This window comes from Elephas maximus, chromosome 10 (assembly GCF_024166365.1).
Source record: "Elephas maximus indicus isolate mEleMax1 chromosome 10, mEleMax1 primary haplotype, whole genome shotgun sequence".
Taxonomy (NCBI): domain Eukaryota; kingdom Metazoa; phylum Chordata; class Mammalia; order Proboscidea; family Elephantidae; genus Elephas; species Elephas maximus.
The window spans coordinates 14,456,724-14,474,798 of NC_064828.1; the positions used below are offsets into that span (position 1 = coordinate 14,456,724).

General features: G+C 40.9%; 1 protein-coding gene across 2 annotated transcripts in view; it reads right to left on the reverse strand.

The window, feature by feature from the left end:
• MGA (MAX dimerization protein MGA) overlaps window positions 1–2,449 on the reverse strand; it is a 198,910-nt gene extending 196,461 nt beyond the window's left edge. The window contains exon 1 of one of the 2 annotated variants that reach the window (XM_049899694.1): window positions 2,356–2,449. The gene's annotated coding sequence lies outside the window, so the exon portion shown is untranslated. Of the gene's footprint in view, window positions 1–2,064; window positions 2,309–2,355 lie in introns of those variants that run through there. The other variant, XM_049899693.1, reaches the window with a different exon arrangement.
• Between the last annotated feature and the right edge of the window lie 15,626 nt (window positions 2,450–18,075).

Below are 18,075 nucleotides of genomic sequence, written 5' to 3' on the forward strand. Positions count from 1 at the left end.
GACTTGCTGGTTCAAACCTGTGACCTTTCGGAGCACTTAACCAGGGTTTCTGTAATACCAATAACCAAAGCCAAACCCGTTGCCATTGAATGGATTCCGACTCATAGTGACCCTATAGGACAGAGAAGAAGGGCCCCACAAGGCTTTCCAAGGAGCAGCTGGTAGATTCCAACCGCCAACCTTTTGGTTAGCAGCTGAGCCCTTAACCACTGTGCCACCAAGGCTCAATGATACTAACAAAACCCAATACTAACAGCTATCTATGTATTTGTAGATTTATCATTCTGTTCCACTGCTCTGTCTATAGCAGGATTACTTACAGTTTTGATTATCGTATCTTTATTTGCATATTCACTAGTACAAACCGCCTACCACTTTTAAGTTTTTCCTACTTTACAGGCTGATTCTTCCAAGTGAACTTTAGAATCATTTTGTTGAATTTTCAAAAGGAAATCTAGTTGGAATTATGTAAAATCACCAGCCACGTGGTCTTCTACATATTACTTAATCTCTGTGTGGCTATTTCCTTCATTAAAACGGAGATAATAGTACTTACCTCATAGGTTTGTTATGAGAACTAAATGAATTAACAAATGTAAAATACTTAGAACACTACGCTGGAAAGTGTTAACTCTTACTAGAATTGTTAATAGCTATTATGGTCATTGCTCAATATATGTTTCCCAGATTCTGCTCCCACAAAATTAGAAGGTGAATTAAAAGGTACCATAAAACATAAGCACTGACACGGAAAATACCTAATTTATGCCTGCTACATTTCACCAGGGCTTGAATACTGATAAAATGAAGAGCTGGAGCTGGGAGGAGAGAACCAGGAGAAACACCACAGGCTGGTACGTGAAGCCTCAAAAACTTCACAAAGATTGGCCGACCAAGTGTAGAAGACTTTAGGCCCTTCCAGTCAGCCCTTATGGGGAATAAGCAAGTCCCTACTAATCAGCTGTTTTCTCATCTCCACAGTTATGCTAATAACATTTACTCTTTAATTTCTTTCCAGGAAACATAGGGACTGTACGTCTAAAAGGCAGGATTTTTTCAAATGAAGTAGTGAACAGGCCCAGATTATAAATGTTACTGATAAAGGTGAACAGGCATAGCCAGGTTATTATAACAAATTACATCCACCATGTGACCCACATCAATGTAAACAATGGGGGGGCGGGGGGCGGCAGCGACGCCAGTGGATGCTTGTGGGTTTTTCTCTTTGGGGTGAGAAGGGTGCAGTCTTGTCTCATAATAATTAATAACTTGATTTTTTGTTACATGTATAAAATTGAAATTGTGTATAAATCATACACCCACCACATTATGATGTGAAAGGGCCTTAAAATAATCTCCTCCACAGAGGTAAAATATAAAAGTGAAAATGGAGATCGAGAGTGGCAACAGGACTTGCTAATCGCAATACTCCCCAAACACCTTGAACCCAGGTCTCCTAAGGCCCAGGCCACAGCTCATTCCGAAACACCGGACAGCTTCTCCCCGGAGGCTTGCCATGCCTCGAGAGGGAGGAGTCGGAACGGACCCTCAGGCCACAGCAAAGCCGTTTGAAAACCACAGGAGACGCAGAAAGCACGTGACTCTCCGGGCCTTTTCCCTCCCACCCTCCCCCTTCCCCGCGCCAGCAGCACGCGCTGCCAACCCCGTCATGTGACCTTCACGCGGCCCCACCGCTCCCCCTGCTAGGCGACTCTTTCCAGCAGCCATTTTGCCGGGAACGTGTCGTCAGTGCTCACACCGGAGCAGGACCCCGCGAAAACCCGCGGCCAGATTGTACAGGCCGCACACGCGCTTCGAAAACCGCACTCGGGTCGTCACGGCTGAGCCGAACCTCCCTGAACACGTCGCACCCCGGGGCGCTGGGGAAACCGTGGACGCGCCTCGGTCTGAGATTGGCTTGTGGTGTCCACGTGACGCTATGTCCCCCTCCCTCCCCCTACCCACAAAAACACCCACACAGACTCTTAACACCTCGCGCCAAGGACACAGCCCCGGCGCGTGGGAAAAGACGGAGCGCGTGGCAACCAAGGCGCCTGCGCATACCTGCCGGGGCGGACCGTAGCCGTCCCACGCGCCGCTCCGCTCACGGGTCCGGGAACCCTCGCGCGGCCGGACCGCCGGGCTAGTCATTGGCGGCCAGGTTTGGTCACGTGCAAACCTCAGGCCCGCCCCTAACCGCTGATCACCTGGCACCGTGCTCGAAGCGGCTCCGAAAGTCGTTTGCACGCGGGAAAGTAGGGTAGTTACAGGACCACCTGTACTCCTTTCTGGAGTTACATCCATAAAGGGGAAACGAAAAAACAGGGTCTCAAAACTAAGGAAGCTCACACCTACCGGTCCAACTTCGCGTACCCGTCCAGGAGCCGGGAACCATCGCCCTTGGGCGCACCCCGAAGCACGCCGGGAAACGTCTGGCGCCCCTCAGAGCGCTGCAGAGCATGCTGGGAAAGGCACCTCTCCCGATTTCTTGGCCCTCACCCCGTCGTCGTTCCTTTCATGTCCCTTTGAAAGCCTGGTCTTTGGGCTCCGAACGAGGCGGCTTGGATAATTATGGGTGTGACTGGATATAACAGGCACTTTCAGCCTCCCTCTCCCACTTGTTCAGTCTGCGTGGTCTTGGGGAAATCGCCAAACCTCGGTTCAAGGGGCAAGCATTTAGTAAGTGCATGTTGAGTGCCCCTGTGAATATGGCAAAAAAACCGGCAAGAGTATTTGCCTACAACTAAGATATCAGTTCTTCATTGTCAGTGGAAAGGAATGCTAATTTAAATACAACTTATTACAAGTCCCATTGGGAGTGAAAATAATGCCTAGAATATCTCTCGAGATAGCAGACCAGACCTTTCTAGGTAAACGTATTGTTACAGTTGGGGAAAGGGGGGAGGGGAAGGAGACGGGGGCAATTTAAAGGGGCCAGGTTACAGTTTCTGGTTCTACCTAGTACCAGGTATATGTTGGAACCGAGAAAAACATCAGCTGCTACTGCTGAGAAAAGATGGGCTTACGTCAAACGAAGTTAATTTTGTAACTTGTATTAACAAACTAAAAACCTAATGTTCTGTTTCCCATGAAGCCCCCACTTACCAGTTCATACCCTCTTCTTTGAACTCCGTTCCTCAGTTTTGCTAATTCCAAACTATTTTATCAGTTCACAAAGGAATGATCCAATTTGGGAGATTCGGCTAGCACTAGGTCAGACTCCGAAGAGCTCTCATTTATAGACTAGAAATTAAATGTATTAATTTATAACCAAGCCAAAATATATAGTGTCACCAACGGGGCACCGTTTTCTAGTTTAAAGGTACTCGGTAAGTCTAATTATCAGAAAATTGGTTCTTAACTAGAAAATCAAAAGAAAGGAAGATGATCGAGTGTAAAAAAAATCACTAATTACAAGTATATCTATGTTAAGCTTAAAGTTTACAAAATACTTCTATATACTTTATTACATTTAACTGTGACAACTCTGAGAAAAGAACTATACTAGTATTACCATTTTCTGTGTTAGTCTTGACTGGGCACCTGGAAAATGTATTTCAACATGTTCTCCAGGCAACTCTTCCACACAACTAGGTTAGGGATCTATTGGCTATCGTGAAAAGAGTCTTGGCCTTGAAGTCAGACGCACCTCGTGTCAACTTGCAGTTCTGTCACTGTACTATAACATCGGACACGTTTTTTGTTTTTTTTTTTAACTTTTTGGTCCTTGGTTACTTTAGCTGAAAATTGGAGCCAATCATACCTAGTCTTCAGACTGTCATGATGATTCTGAGATAAAAATATTTAAAAGACCTGGAACGGTTCCTTATGAATAGGAGATACTCCATAAATATGGTTAGGAGTTAGTGGCAAAGGTTGTATTTGAACCAGCATCCTGTACTCTGTCCGATATGCACACTCTTGAATCCTTTTTTTCTCCACTATTCTGTTTCTCCCCTAGACAGTGCTAGAGGCCCACTGACAGATCCTTCCACTGCAGATCTTTTATAGACTCCATGGTGACTATTGCCCATCTGTTGGGACATATTACACTATCTTCGTCCTTCATTTCAAGTTGTTGTTTTTTGGTTTCCCTAAACATATCAAAATGCCGAACCAAAGACATTGCAGTAAAACAATAATGCTTAGAGGGTGGAGGAGATGAAGGGAGGAGGAGGCATGTGTGCCTCCACTTCATGAATGTTAAAAAATGGTTTATATTTAACTACCTCAGAGCAAACAGGCCCTCGAAACTCACTCTTCCCTTCACTTACACATCAGAATGTTTCAGATGCTTTCTTCCCAGTCCCCTTCCTCCCCTTCCTCTCCTAGCTTCAGCCTTCACTTCTAATAAAGGGAGGTTTTAGTTTGGGCAGGGCATCTCAAGGAGGAACAGCACCTTGGGCTTAAGGTTCTAAAATTCCACTGATGGTAGTACATCCTGGAGGGATGCTAGGGCCTAATTCATATTAACCACGTTCGCTGTCTTGTTAATTTTATGGGACTCTAGAAGACCCAAAAGCCCAGTAAGTACACAAGGCAGTGTTTCTTTGAAAATGTCGTATACATAGTTTATAACACCCGTGGATTTGGAGTTCTTTTATTTTAAACACAGAAAATGGTACCCTCCTGTCCTTTGCCTAACCTTTGCCTCTAGCACTAGTACCCCATGAGAAGAATATTAATCTATGAAGAAACTTGGGTTCTTTCCTCCCGACTCAGTTCCTAACCAAATGTTTGATTTGGATAAGTTAAAGTTTGTAGATAAATGGAATAATTTTGTATCTCTACTTCTATGTACCAGATAGAACTTTTGTTCCAGCACGTACCTCTTTATTTTCACAAAAATGTGTATAACGTATACCAGTTGGAGAGGCAATATGAGTAAATATTACAATCGACGATATTACCATTCTAACAAATGGAAGGATTTAGCTATTTAAAAACAGATTTGGGCTTCTTTAAAAAAAACAGGCATGTTTGCTACTGTTCCAACACCTTGTTGTGTGCAGTCAAGTCGATTCCAACTCATTGCAACCATATGTGACAGAGTAGAACTGCCCCATATGGTTTCCCAGGCTGTAATATTTACTTGGATCCACAATCAATGCCCATGGAAGCAGCAGTCAGGAAATCAAAGGACACACTGCGTTGGGCAAATCCTCTGCAAAAGACCTCTTTAAAGTATTAAAAAGCAAAGATGTCATTTTAAGGACTAAGATGCACCTGACCCAAGCCATGGTGTTTTCAGTTGCCTCATATGCATGTGAAAGCTGGACAATGAATAAAGAAGACTGAGGAAGAATTGAGGCCTTTGAATTATGGTTTTGGTGAATAATATTGAATATACTATGGACTACCAGAAGAAAGAATAAATCTGTCTTGGAAGAAGTACAGCAAGAATGCTCATTAAAAGCAAGGGTGGCAAATCTAAGGTGTATCAATTGGTCTCAACTCAAACGTGGAACAAAGGAGAATGAAGAACACCAAAGACAAGGTAATTATGGGCCCAAGAGACAGAAGGGGCCACACAAATCAGAGATTACATCAGCCTGAGACCAGAAGAACTAGATGGTGTCTGGCTACAACTGATGACTGCCCTGACAGGAAACACAACAGAGAATCCCAGATGGAGCAGGAGAGCAATCGGATACAGACCTCAAATTCTCGTAAAAAGAGCAGATTTAATGGTCTAAAACTGACACTAAAAGGACCCCGGAAGTCATGGTCCTCAGACGTTCTGTTAGCCCAAGACTGTTACCATTCCCAAAACAAACTCTTCAGACAGGGATTGGACTGGACTATAAGATAGAAAATGATACTGGTGAGGAGTAAGCTGCTTGGCTCAAGTAGACACATGAGACTAAGTGGGCAGCTCCTGTCTGGAGGGGAGATGCGAAGGCAGAGGGGGACAGAAGCTGGCTGAATGGACACTGGAATACCAGGTGGAGAGGAAGCGTGTGCTGTCTCATTAGGGGAAGAGCAGCTAGGAGTACATAGCGAGGTGTGTATAAATTTTTGTATGAGAGATTGACTTGTAAACTTTCACTGAAAGCACAATGAAAGTAAAAAAAAAAAAAGCAAGGATGGCAAGACTTTGTCTCACATACTTTGGACATGTTATCAGGAGGAACCAGTCCCTGGAGAAGTACATCATGCTTGGTAAAATAAAGGGTCAGCAAAAAGGAGGAAGACCATCAACAAGATGGATTAACACAGTGGCTGCTACAATGGGCTGAAGCATAACAACAATTGTGTGGATGGTGAAGGAGCAGGCAGTGTTTCATTCTGTTGTACATAGGGTAGCTATGAGTTGGAACCAACTGGACGGCACCTAATAACAACAATCCTTAAGGAAGCAGATCCCAGGTCTTTTCTCCTGCAGAGCCACTGGTGGATTTGAATTGACAATATTTTGGTTAGCAGCAAAGTGTTTAAACATTGTGCCACCAGAGCTTGTTATTCCAACACCTTAGATAAATTAATCCTCATACTGAAGATACAATCATGTTAACTTGATAGTATAATTGTTTGAGAACCCTGAGGACACAAAACACATTCAATTGCTTTGATGGTTAAGGTTGTGTGTCAACTTAGTTGGGCCATGATTCTCAGTGGTTTGGCAGTTACATGATATAATCACTTCCATGGTGAGATTTAATGTAATACGATCACCTCCACGATGGGATCTGTTGTGAGTAGCCGGTCAGTCGAAAGGGAGCTTCCATGGGCATGTGGCCTACATCGAATAGAAGTGGACATTCTAGCAAGGTTCGTGACCTTTTGCCTGTTCTGGATCCTGCAGCCGGCTCGTGTTCGTCTGAAGGTTTATGGGACTTTAGGTAGCAGCTTATCTGCCTTCTTGCCTGCCGATCTTGGAATTCATCTATCTTTGCAGCTTGTGAGCAAGAGCCCTCCTCTCTGACCAGCCGATCTTGGGTTCACCAGCCCCTGTGGCTAAGTGAATCAAGAGAAGCCTCTATCCTGACCCACAGACGTGGGACATTCCAGCCTCTACAACCATGTTAGCCATTTTGTTGATGTAAACCTCTCTAAATATACGCGTTTCTGGTTTTGCTTCTCTAGAGAACCCAGCCTAAGACACTTGCTCACGTCTACTACAACATTGCCCAAGTGATGACTGCATTTTATGGAGAAGCAGAAATCTGTTCATGTTTAACCATGAGTAATGAGGCCCTTGAGATTAACTCCTTCTCTGACTTACAGGGAAACCTGATGGCAGTAGTGGTTAAGTGCTACGGCTGCTAACCAAAAGGTCAGCAGTTTGGATTCACCAGGCACTCCTTGGAAACTCTATGGGGCAGTTCTACTCTGTCCTATAGGGTCGCTATGAGTCAGCATCAACTCAACGGCAACGGGTTTGGTTTGGGTTTTTTTTTTTTTTTACTTACAGAGCACATCTCTCCCTCTCACTTCCTAACCTTCTACAAGTTCCTTCTCTATAAGCTGCTTAATTAAATGTTAGTTTCATCTGAGTGCTAACTTCTGTCCCATTTTGCAGTCATTCTATGTGTTTTCTATCATATTAATTTAGGGGTCCGAAACCCCCTAAAACTTCATCTCCAGCTCTGATGTTTCCCTCAGCCTCTATACCTACATTACAGATGTCTAGTTAGATGTCCATAAACATCTGAAACTCAACATATTTAAAATCAAAGTAATTACCTAGCCCTTCACCCTACATGTCACCTACTGTTGCATTCCCTTAATTGGGCAATGACACCATCATTCCAATAAGTCCCCCGAGCTAGGAAACCTCAGTTATCCTTAACTGCTCCTTCTAATCTATTCCCCCCATTCCGTTAGTCACAAAATTCTGTTGCTTCTAACACATAAACATCTTGTAAACAGAGCCAATGTTATATTAGTTCAACCTTTAACATCTCCCTGAGACCCTACAAATATATAAGTATTATACTGGTTATAGCATGATAAGTTTGATTTCAGAATACTAAACTTGTAATATACATTGTTTGGTAAAAGGTCTATAACGTCCTACACAATGAATGCTTTTAGTAATAATGTGTAAAAAAAATTTTTTAATATAAGCTGATGTACGTAATCTCATATGATAGGAAGTTACCAAGTCTGAGTTTTGCAGTGATATATTACTGAGTGCAGGAAGAGCATTAGTAGTAATCCCACTATAGTTAATTAGTGGTAATCATAGTTGTTATTCTCCAATATTTCTGGTTCTGCCAGTTTCCAAGGACACAGTGTAATGGTTCATTCTTACCCTCTTGAAGTTAGGAGTAACTATTTGATTGTCTTTGACAATCAAATGTGAGCAAAAGTGGCATGTATCACTTCTGGGAAGAAGCTTTAAATGCCAGTATGTAGTTCAGCCACTTTCTCTTTCCTTCAGTCATGGCTACTAGCAGTGATCCAGCTCATGGTTGCTCCATAGTCTTGGTTTCATAATGAGGAAACCAGAAAACAAATATCCACAGTCAATCAATCACCAGTGGATATGCAGCACAAGCAAGAAATAACTCACGTTGTTTTAAGCCACCGAGATGTGGGATTGTCAGTTACCACATATAACATAGCATATGCTGAGTGATACAGAAATGGTGCATGTTGCTAGAGTTGATCAAAATTCATTCTGCTAAGCAAGATCCCAATCGCCAACATCCAAGACGTTATGGAATTTCAGAATCAGAGCAGAGTGGAAGACTAGCAGCAAGAGGAGAGAACTGCCTGAGGGTGGTGTTAAAGAAGAGCCTGGAGAAAGAATGTTCATTGAAGCTTTGCTTTTAACCTCCCCCTCCCCCAACTATATGATCCATTCTCCGCAGAGCAGCCAGAGTGATCTTTTAAAATATTACTAAGATGTTATAACTCCTCTGCTTTAAACTGGCCAGAGGTTTCATGTTGTTTTTAGGTGCCATCATGTTGGTTCTGACTCATAGCAACCCTATGTAAAACAGAAGGAAACATTACCCAGACCTGTGCCACCCTCATAATCCTTGCTATGTTTGAGCCCATTGTTGCAGCTACTGTGTCAATCCATCTCGTTGAAGATCTTCCTCTTTTTCACTGACTCTTTACCAAACATGATGTCTTTCTCCACAGACTGGTTCCTCCTCATAACGTGTCCAAAGTGCTTGAGACAAAGTCTCGCCATCCTTCTAAGGAGCATTCTTGATGTACTTCCAAGATAGATTTGTTCTTTCTTCTGGTAGTCCATGGTATATTCAATATTCTTTGCCAGCATTGTAATTAAAAGGCATCAATTCTTTTTCAGTCTTCCTTATTCATTGTCCAGCTTTTGCTTGCCTATGAGGCAATTAAAAATACCATGGCTTGGGTCAGGTGCACCTTAGTCCTCAAAGTGACTTCTTTGGTTTTTAACACTTTAAAGAAGTCTTTTGCAGCAGACTTTCGCAGTGATTTCTTGACTGCCGCTTCCAGGGGTGTTGATTGTGCATCCAAGTGAAATGAAATCCTTGACGACTTCAGTCTTTTCTCTAGTTATCATGATGTTGCTTATTGATACAGTTGTGAGGATTTTTGTCTCCTTTCTGTTGAGGTGAAATCCATACTGAAGGCTGTGGTCTTTGATCTTCATCAGTAAGTGCTTCAAATCCTCTTCACTTTCAGCAAGTGAGGTTGTGTCGTCTGCATATCACAGATTGTTGTTGAGTCTTCCCCCAATCCTGATGCCATATTCTTCATACGATACAGCTTCTGAGATTATTGGATCAGGATACAGATTGGTGAAAGGATACAACCTTGTTGCACACCTTTCCTGATTTTAAACCACGCAGTATCCCCTTGTTCTGTTCAAACAAGTGCCTCTTGCTGTATGTACAGGTTCCTCGTGACCACAATTAAGTTTTCTGGAATTCCCATTCTTGGCAATGTTATCCATAACTTGTTATGATCCATACTGTCAAATGCCTTTGTATAGTCAATAAAACACAGGTATGTCTTTCTGGTATTTTCAGCGTTCAGCCAAGAACCATCTGCATCAACAATGGTATCCCTCCTTCAACATCTTTTTCTGAATCCGGCTTGAGCTTCTGGCAGTTCCCTGTTGATGTGCTGCTATAAATGTTTTTGAATTATCTTCAGCAAAGTTTTACTTGTGTGTGATATTGTTCAATAATTTCCACATTCTGTTGGATCACCTTCCTTTGGAATGGGCACAAATATGGATCTCTTCCTGTCGTTTGGCTAGGTAGCTGCCTTCCAAATTTCTTGGCATAGGCGAGTGAGCGCTTCCAGCATTGCATGTGTTTGTTGAAACATCTCAATTAGTATTCTGTCAGTTCCTGGAGGGTTGTTTTTCACCACTGCCTTCAGTACAACTTGGATTTCTTCCTTCAGTACCATCGGTTCTTGATCCTGAAGTGGTTGAACATCGACCAAATCTTTGTATTCCTTCCATCTTCTTTTGATGCTTCCTGCATCATTCAATATTTTGCCCATAGAATCCTTCGGTATTGCAACTCAAGCCTTGAATTTTTTCTTCAGTTCTTTCAGCTCGAGAAATGCCATGTGTATTCTTCTCTTCTGGTTTTCGAATTCCAGGTCTTTGCTAATTTCGTTATAATACTTTACTTTGTCTTCTCAAGCAGCCCTTTGAAGTTCTTCTGTTCAGCTCTTTTTCTTCATCATTTCTTCCTCCCACTTTAGCTATTCTACGTTCAAGAGCAAATTTCAGAATCTCTCCTGACATTCATTTTGGTCTTTTCTTTCTCTCCTGTCTTTTTAATGACCTTCGTGTATGATGTTCTTGATGTCATCCCACATCTCTGTCTTCAATCAGTGTTCAATGCATGAAATCTATTCTTTAAATGGTCTCTAAATTCAGATGAGACATACTCAACTCGTGCTTTGGCTCACATGGACTTGTTTTAATTTTCTTCAGCTTCAACTTGAACTTGCATATAGCAGTTGATGGTCTATTCTGCAGTCAGTCTTGTTCTGACTGATGATATTGAGCTTCTCCATTGTCACTTTCCACAGATGTAGTCTGTTTGATTCCCGCATATTGGATCTGGCAAGGCCCACGTGTACAGTCACTATTTATGTTGTTGAAAAAAAGGAATTTGAAATTAATAAGTCTTTGGTCTTACAAAATTCTATCATAAGATCTCTGGTGTCATTTCAATCATCAAAGCTATATTTTCCAACTACTGATCCTTCTTTGTTTCCAACTTTTGCATTCCAATCACTAGTAATTATCAATGCACCGCATTGTATGTTTGATCAGTTTAAACTGCAGAAGTTGATAATCCTCAATTTCTTCATCTTTGGCTTTAGTGTTTGGTGCATAAATTTGAACAATAATCATATTAACTGGTCTTCCTTACAGACATATGGATATTATCCTATCACTGACAGCATTGTATTTCAGGATAGGTCTTGAAATGTTCTTTTTGATGATGAATGTGATGCCATTCCTCTTCAATTTGTCACTCCCAGCATAGCAGACCATATGATTGTCTGATTCAAAATGGCCAATATCAGTCCACTTCAGCTCACTAATGCCTAGGATATCAATGTTTATGCATTCCATTTCATTTTTGACAACTTCCAATTTTCTTAGATTCATACTTCATACATTCCACATTCTGACTATTAATGGATGTTTGCAGCTGTTTCTTCTCATTTTGAGTCATGCCATATCAGCAAGTGAAGGTCCTGAAAGCTTGACTCCATCCATGTCATTATGGTTGGCTCTACTTTGAAGAAACAGCTCTTCCCCAGTCGTATTTCCAGTGCCTTCCAACCTGAGGGGCTCATCATCCAGCACTATATCAGACAATGTTCCACTGCTATTCGTAAGGTTTTCACTGGCCAATTTTTTTTTTTTTTTTAGAAGTAAATCACCAGGACCTTCTTCCTTGTCTGTTTTAGGAAGCTCCATTGAAATACCAGTGGCATAGCTTCCAGCATCACAGCAACATCGTGCTCTTTACCTTGAGCTGTAAACCCTAACTGATCTGGCCACTGCCTACTAATCACTTCGTGGTGTGTGCGACACTATCCATATTATCAACCTCACTTAATGGCCTTTACACTGGTTTCACCCTCAGCCTGGGATGAGATCCACTTGGATGGCTACTTCTCAGTGGTTCTCATCAGTGTCATTTTCTAAGAAAAAGGCCTTATCTGACTACCCAGTCATCTCTGTTTTATCACCCTGTTTTATTTCTTTAAGACACTTTTGACTATCTGAAATTATCCTGTTTATTTGTTTTATTACTTCCCATCTGCCTCCACCCAAGAGAATGTAAGCTCCTTAAAAGTACAAGCCTCCTCTGTATTGTCAACATCTTGAACAGCTCCTGGCACATAAAAGACAGTAGCATATTTCGTGAGTGAATGAATATGCAAACTAAGAGTGACATTTCAGATATTCATGTACCATTTCAATTTTATTGGATTCGGCTACCTCCAATGATTACTATTATTTAATGTGTATGTGTGTTTGTGTGTGTGTGTGTGTGTATGAGAGAGAGAGAGAGAAATATGATGGACTCCAGTATTGATAAAATGTTACACTGGAAATCACTATGTCATTTCTGTTACTCCCATATCAAAAAACAAATTTCTTTTTTTAATCTAAAAAAAAGAAAGTGTTATATTTTATCCTGTCTACGCTATTTGCCCTAAGACCCTAAAAATGAATTCTCTCTCTCCTTCTCTCCTTCTCACTCTATCTCTTTTTTTTCCTCTCTCTTATTTTTTTTTTCTCACACATACACATACATCCCAAATTAGTATTTCTTTTATTTTCTTCTTTGATTCAGTATCTTACTCAACTCCTAAGATTGTTGACTGGCTTCCCTGTTTCCAGTCTCTCCTCCTATCCAATCCATCCTTCATACTGCTCCCAGAGTAGTCTTGCTTTTCTGAAGCACAGATTTCATCACATAATACCTCCATTTAAAGTCTTTGATAAAGGTCAATCCATCAACTTTTTATTTTAAGGTTAATGCTTATTGTGTCTTGTCTAAAAAATCTGTGCTGACCCCAAAGTTGTATAGATTTTCTTCCATATTTTTTTGTTCATTTGTGTGTTTTGCAGTTTTATAGTTTTAGATTTACATTTAGATCTAATATCTATTTCAAATTAATTTTTGTGTATGGTGTGAGGTAGGGTTGAGGTTCATTTTTTTTTCTTTTTTTAATTGTACTTTTGATGAAAGTTTACAGGCAAATTAGTTTCTGATTAAACAATTAATACATACATTGTTTTGTGACATTGGTCACCAATCCAATGACATGTCCACACTCTCCCCCTCTTGACCTGGGTTCCCCGTTACCAGCTTTTCTGTCCCCTCCTGCCTTCTCATCCCTGCCCCTGAGTTGGTGTGCCCATTTAGTCTTGTTTTCTTTTATGGGCCTGTCTAATCTTTGGTGAACCTCAGAAGTGACTTCACTACTGAGTTATTAAGGTTCATTTTATTTCCATAAGAATATCAAGTTGATCCAACACCATTTGTTGAAAGACTATCCTTTCCAAATTGAATTACACTGGTACCTCTATTAGTTATTTATTGCTGGGTAACAAATTCCCTTGCCACATGGCCTCTTTACAGGGCTGTCTTACAACATGGCAGCTAGCTTTACCCTTACTGAGTGATCCAAGAGGGTAAGAGGGCCCCCAAGACATAAGCCATAGTGGTTTGTTTTTTTTTTTTCTTTACCTAATCCCAGAAGTGATATCATTCCTGTCAGTTCACACCCAAGGGGAGATTACATAAAGGTGTGAATACCAGGAGGCAGGAATCATTTGGGGCCACCTTAGAAGCCACCTACCATAGCACCTTTGTCAAAAATCAATTGACCAACAATAAAAATTATTTAAAAAAAAAAATCAATTGACCATATATGTTTGGATCTTTTCTGGGCTCCGTTCTGTCCCACTTATCTGTCTACCTGTCCTTATACTAATGCCAGAAACCCTGGTGGCATAGTGGTTAAGTGCTATGGCTGCTAACAAAAAGGTGAGCCGTTTGAATCCACCACGCACTCCTTGGGAAGTTCTGCTCTGTCCTGTACTGTCACTATGAGTCAGAATTGACTCAATGGCAATAGGTTTGTTTTTTTTTGGTATACTAATGCCACAGTGCATTGATTTTGTAACTCTGTAGAAAGTCTTGAGGCCAGGTAGTATAAGTCCATCAAATTTATCTTTTTCAAAATTATTTTGGCAATTCTAGGTCTTTTGCATTTCCATATAGATTGTATTATCAACTTGTCAATTTCTACCAAAAAAAAAGTGTGCTAGGATTTTTATTGGAATTGTATGAATAATTGATATCTTAGAAATATTGACTCTTCCAATTCATGAACATGTAGTCACAATACATGTACTTAACAAAGGACAAATATCCAGAACATATGAAATACCCCTATAACTCAATATTTTTTAAATGGGCAAAAGACTTGAACTGACACTTTACAAAAAAAGATTCTACAAATGGCCACTAAGCATATGAAAAAATCCACAACACTATTGATTTTCAGGGAAATGCAAATTAAAACCACAATGAAATATCATTTCATACCTTCCAGAATGGTTAAAATTCGAAAAGACTGACAGTGTAGGCTAGGATTCAGAACAATGAAAGCTCTCATACATTTGCTGCTGGGACTGTAAAATGATGCACCCTTTTGGGAAACATTTGACAATATCTTTTAAAGGTTTACTATGACCCAGCAATTCTACTGTTAGATGTTTACTCAAGAGAAATGAAAACATACCTCCATAGAAAAAGTGTTGTGCAAGAATTTTTATAACAGCTTTATTTATAAAAACTAGAAGCAACTCAAATGTCCATCAAGAGACGAATGGATAAATAAATTGATTATCAATGGGATATTACTCAGCAATAAAAAGGGATGAACTGCTGATGTATGTAACAACATGGATGAATCTCAAAACACATGTTAAGCAAAAAAGTTAGACATAAATTAACACACCCACTCCTCACTTATCGACATGCTTAGATTCCAAAGACTAGGTTGTTATGCAAAAATTGGTGTTATGCCAACAAAAAGAACATCGAAGAGGTAATCACCAAATCAATGCCATTTACAGTAGCCCCCAAGAAGATAAAATACTTAGGAATAAATCTTACCAGAGATGTAAAAGACTTATGCAAAGAAAACTACAGTACACTTCTGCAAGAAACCAAAAGAGACTTACATAAGTGGAAGAACATACCTTGCTCATGGATAGGAAGACTTAACATTATGAAAATGTCTATCCTACCAAAAGCGATCTATACATTTAATGCAATTCTGATCCAAATCCCAAGGACATTCTTTAATGAGATGGAGAAACAAATCACCAACTCCATTTGGAAGGGAAAGAGGCCCCGGATAAATAAGGCATTACTGAAAAAGAAGAACAAAGTGGGAGGCCTTACTTTACCTGATTTTAGAACGTATTACACCGCCACAGTAGTCAGAACAGCCTGGTAGTGGTACAACAACAGATACATGGACCAATGGAACAGAACCGAGAATCCAGACATAAATCCATCCACATATGAGCAGTTGATATTTGACAAAGGCCCCAAAACAGTTAAATGGGGAAAAGGCAGTCTTTTTAACAAATGGTGCTGGCATAACTGGATATCCATCTGCAAAAAAATGAAACAAGACTGATACCTCACTCCAAGCACAAAAACTAACTCAAAATGGATCAAAGACCTAAACATAAAATCTAAAACGATAAAGATCATGGAAGAAAAAATAGGGACAACCTTAGGAGCCCTAATACATGGCATAAACAGTATAGAAAACATTATAAAGAACATAGAAGAAAAACTAGATAACTGGGAGCTCCTAAAAATCAAACACCTATGCTCATCCAAAGACTTCACCAAAAGAGTAAAAATACTACCTACAGACTGGGAAAAAGTTTTTAGCTATGACATTTCTCATCAGCACCTGATCTCTAAAATCTACATAATACTGCAAAAACTCAACTGCAAAAAGACAAATAACCCAATTAAAAAATGGGCAAAAGATATGAATAGACACTTCACTAAAGAAGACATTCCGGTAGCTAACAGGTATATGAGGAAATGTTCACGATCATTAGCCATTAGAGAAATGCAGATCAAAACTACAATGAGATTTCATCTCACTCCAACAAGGCTGGCATTAACCCCAAAAAAACAAAATAATAAATGTTGGAGAGGTTAATGGAGAGATTGGAACACTTCTACACTGCTGGTGGGAATGTAAAATGGTACAACCACTTTGGAAATCGATTTGGCACTTCCTTAAAAAGCTAGAAATAGAACTACCGTAGGATCCAGCAATCCCACTCCTTGGAATATATGCTAGAGAAATAAGAGCCTTTACAGGAACAGATATATGCACACCCATGTTCATTGCAGCACTGTTTACAATAGCAAAAAGATGGAAGCCACCAAGGTGCCCATTAACGGATGAATGGATAAATAAATTATGGTGTATTCACACAATGGAATACTATGCATCGATAAAGAACAGTGAGGAATCTGTGAAACATTTCATAACATGGAGGAACCTGGAAGGCATTATGCTGAGTGAAATTAGTCAGTTGCAAAAGGACAAATATTTTATAAGACCACTATTATAAGAACTTGAGAAATACTTTAAACTGAGAAGAAAACATTCTTTTGTGGTTACGAGATGGGGGAGGGAGGGAAGGTGGGAGGGGGTATTCACTACTTAGTAGATAAGAACTACTTTAGGTGAAGGGAAAGACAGCACACAATACAGGGGAGGTCAGCACAATTGGACTAAACCAAAAGCAAAGAAGTTTCCTGAATAAACTGAATGCTTTGAAGTCCAGTGTAGCAGGGGCAGGGGTGTGGGGACCATGGTTTCAGGGGACGTCTAAGTCAATTGGCATAATAAAATCTATTAACGAAACATTCTGCATCCCACTTTGAAGAGTGGCGTCTGGGGTCTTAAACACTAGCAAGCAGCCATCTAAGATGCATCAATTGGTCTCAACCCACCTGGAGCAAGGGAGAATGAAGAACACCAAGGACACAAGGTGATTACGAGCCCAAGAGACAGACAGGGCCACATGAACCAGAGACTACATCATCCTGAGACCAGAAGAGCTAGATGGTGCCCAGCCACAGCCAATGACTGTCCTGAGAGGGAACACAACAGAGAACCCCTGAGGGAACAGGAGAGCAGTGGGATGCAGTCCCCAAATTCTCATAAGACCAGACTTAATGGTCTGACTGAGATTAGAAGGACCCCAGTGGTCATGGTTCAGACCTTCTGTTGGCCCAGGACAGGAACCATTCCCGAAGCCAACTCTTCAGACATGGATTGGACTGGACAGTGGGTTGGGGAGGGATGCTGATGAGGAGTGAGCTTCTTGGATCGGGTGGACACTTGAGGCTATGTTGGCATCTCCTGCCTGGAGGGAAGATGAGAGGGTGGAGGGGGTTAGAAGCTGGCAAAAAGGACACGAAAAGAGAGACTGGAGGGAGAGAGCAGCCTGTCTCATTAGGGGGAGAGTAATTGGGAGTGTGTAGCAAGGTGTGTGTATGGGTTTTTGTGTGAGAGACTGACTTGATTTGTAAACTTTCACTTAAAGCACAATAAAAATTATTTTTAAAAAATCGGTGTTATGTGAAAATGAAGGATGACCACATCAGATTACATAACTGCCAAATTACATCATTACATAACTGCCAAACCACTGAGAACCAAGGCCCAGCCAAGGTGACACATAACTGTAACCATCACAGCCAGTGTTACTCTCACCTCTCATCTCAGCATTCATTACTGCCAGACATAGACCATTAATTCGCAAAATAGACTTTTTGCTATTGTCATAAGTGCAAAGTGTCAGATAATAAGATAGTTAACAAATGAGGAGCGGGTATATACATAATATGATTTCACTTATATGACATTCTAGAACAGACAAAACTAATCTATGATATGGTAGAATAAAGATGGTCCAAATTTTTTATCACTCTCCCCACTGAGAGGTGGAATTTATTTCTCCACCCCCTTGAATCTGGACTTGATTTGTGACAGCTTTGACAAAGAGAATACAGCAGAAGT